Consider the following 3583-nt stretch of genomic DNA (forward strand, 5'->3'; position numbering starts at 1 on the left):
AGCCACCAAACTCACCAATGTGTCATGTATGAATTCCTTTGTCTTTTCTCCTTTTTTCTTGACAATATTCATGCTCTTAATCATCATTTGTTTTTAAATTAAATAAAGTGTATGTGTGTGGGTGTTTTTTGCCCACATCTGTGCACCACATGCATGCCTGATGCCTTTGGAGGCCATTTGGTCCCCTGGAACTGGAGTTACAGAAAGTTGTAAGCCATCATGTAGGTGCTAGGAACTGGATCTAGGTCCTTTGCAAAAGCAACCAGTGCTCTTAACCACTGAGATACATCTCCAGCCTCCTCATCCTGAAAATCTATTGGAAGCTCTCTTAATGAACTCCAACTCTGCTTCATAGTTGCTTGTCCTAAAATTCTTTACTGAAGCCAAGAATTTGGAGCCTGGTTGAGTGGAAGTCTCCCAAAACAACTTTTGGGGCTGCTGTGGATGACGTCATGGGGCTGTCTTCTACTTTGCCATCACCACCGATAATTCCAGGTGTTAGCTCCCAGTAACACCGGCTCGTGAATTTCCCATTTTCCAGCTGAGAGACTTTGCTCACCTACTCTTCGTCCTGTTCCCGTCTTACCAGAGCGCCCCTAACGAGCCTGCCTTTGCCACCTTGCCCACACCACAGACTTCACCTTAGGCACACATGAATATGTCTTACACATGGCTTGCTTTCCTGAATACATCCTAGGGGATTTAGCTCTAGTGGCGATCTGCTCAGGACCTGCTTTTTGGGACCTGGAACAATTCCTTGAGTCATTGTTCCCCTCGGGTCAGCTTGTTTCTTCCCAACTCTGAGAATTTCTTTTCTCCTTCAACAGGAAAACAAATGTTCTTACATTTTTATTTTCCCCCCCGTACATCTTTCAAACCACATTGTTTGGGCCAGTGCCACTGTAAGTCACTCAGTAAATCTGGGGACAGACCCAGATTTACAGCCTTCTGCCTGTTGTCCCTAAAAGATAATTAAGTGTGGTTCCTTTCAAAAACCAAAAGCATTTTGATTCTGGAGATAAACATCTTCAGAACTCAAAGGCTGAACAGTGAACCTTTTCAACAACGTGGAGTCCTCCTCATGCCACCGTCACAGATCAGCCCTAAAGCTCATGTGAAATGAATGTGAGAATGTGAGCCCCTTGGGGCTGGGATATGTAACTCAGTGGTGGAACCCTTGTCTGCCATGTGTGATGCTCTGAGGTTAACCCTTATCACAAGAGAGAGGGAGCATGATTGGGGGAAGGAGTGAGAGATTCACAAATCTAAGTCTCCAAAATTGTCTCTCATCCTTGGAGAACCTTCTTATTAAAACTATCAACTGTGCACATGTACTATTCAACACCCCATCCTAACAGCTGAGTGGTGAAACACTCAAAGGTATTTACTAATACCAATATTAGTGTGAAAGTCCCCCATAGGCAGTAGGATCAGAACCAAGATTTTGCCAGTTAAAGATTCATTAAAGTGGGAAAATAAGTGCATTTATGATATGGATCCTACACACACATGTATGTTTATACAAATACATATATATGCACATAGAACAGGAGCTTTGATGTGTTTTACATAGTAGAGATTGCTCAAGGTTTGGTAGGGAGGTGCACTGAGATGTATTCCACGTGAAATATTCTTTATTAATAATGGTCACTCACAAAGAGAGAGGCTGGAGAGCTAATAGAAACCAGCAGAATAAAGAAAATCCCCCACATTTATAGACTTTGAGGTGGAGTTTCTCTGAGTGTAGCAGATTAGATAAGATATAAAATCATAATTTAGGGCCGGGTGGTGGTGGCGCATGCCTTTAAACCCAGCACTTGGGAGGCAGAGGCAGGCAGATCTATGTGAGTTCAAGGCCAGTCTGGTCTACAGAGTGAGTTCCAGGACAGGCTCTAAAGCTACACAAAGAAACTCTGTCTTGGAAACCGAACAAACAAAAATAATCATAATTTAGGAAGATAATCCTATTTTCTCTCCCTACCTTGGGAATATTACACATAAGCAACTGTCAGTCTCAGGGAGATGTAGGGTGTGGCTGATCCCATCTATAGAGGGAACATCTGTGACTTAACATATATATGATTTATATATAATAATCTACATGTAATCCAATATGTCTGCAAAATCTCTTACTAATCAGTAGTGAAATATTCACTATCCCTTTATGCAATATTACAAATTATACTTAATTTGTAAATTTTACTTAAATTACACCAGATTTACTCAATACTACTCCCAATTTACTTTGCAGTAGTAAATTACTGTTATTGGCAAATCATTAAATTTCACAAGTTAAATAATAGTAGAAGAAAAGAAGCAAAAAATTAGACTTCACCCTTAAATGGAAAATAAGTTTTAAATGGCAAAATGATGAAAACAATACAGAAAAAAATATTCACCTAGGGACCACTTGTGCTGTGGGATGGTCTGCGGATGTCAGATTGCTCTGATTGGTCAATAAATAAAACACTGATTGGCCAGTGGCTAGGCAGGAAGTATAGGCGGGACTAAGAGAGGAGAAAAGAAGGAACAGGAAGGCAGAAGGAGTCACTGCCAGCCGCCGCCATGACAAGCAGCATGTGAAGATGCCGGTAAGCCATGAGCCACGTGGCAAGGTATAGATTTATGGAAATGGATTAATTTAAGCTATAAGAACAGTTAGCAAGAAGCCTGCCACGGCCATACAGTTTGTAAGCAATATAAGTCTCTGTGTTTACTTGGTTGGGTCTGAGTGGCTGTGGGACTGGCATGTGACAAAGATTTGTCCTGACTGTGGGCCAGGCAGGAAAACTCTAGCCATACACTTGCACTTTAAAAATCTAAATGCTGCATTTTCAGGAGAGCACATGTAAATTTATAGGGAAGTGATATGCTGGAAGGCTTTCATAATAAAACTGGCAAAGAGTTAATGTTACAATGTACAAAGCCATGGAGGATTCAGGACAAACACATGAGAGAGAGATACTGTGAGGGGCTCTTCTCAGAGACCTCCACTCAGGGGAAGTCAAATCTTTGACTCACCCACAGAAAAGAATTTCAGGACAAATCACTCTGAAGCAGAACTGCAGTTTATGAAAACGCCTTTTTAACATATATCTTAAGCAGTGGCGCCAATGGGAAGAAAGGCACTCGGGGAAAGAATAAGACGTTCTTAGGAGACTGAGTGTGAGCATCTCAGAGCAGGGCTGTATCCCATTGTCATTATCATAGTCATATATGTGTGACTTTTGGTGAGTTCTGAAGTGGCTGTCTGAATGAGCTCACAGGCTAGATCCCGAGGGGCACAGAATAGGATTAATTACAAGTGATAGGGTAGAATTCTAGATCACAAGAGTTAAAAATGCTTGGGATGTTTTCCATGTAAATGAAGGTTGAGATTTTCAAAAAAATCTTGGGGGAGTTAGGCCGTACTCAGAATGATATACACTCAGGCATTATTAGTGCTTTATTGCTCTTTTAATATTCTTTTTTGAAAATATTTTGTCTATGCATGTGTGTATGTTGTATATGCACATGCATATTTGATTGTGTCTAGGTGCACATTGGTGTGTGTGTGTGTGTGTGTGTGTGTGTGTGTGTGTGT

The sequence above is a fragment of the Peromyscus leucopus genome, chromosome 15, assembly GCF_004664715.2.
Source record: "Peromyscus leucopus breed LL Stock chromosome 15, UCI_PerLeu_2.1, whole genome shotgun sequence".
NCBI classification, from domain to species: domain Eukaryota; kingdom Metazoa; phylum Chordata; class Mammalia; order Rodentia; family Cricetidae; genus Peromyscus; species Peromyscus leucopus.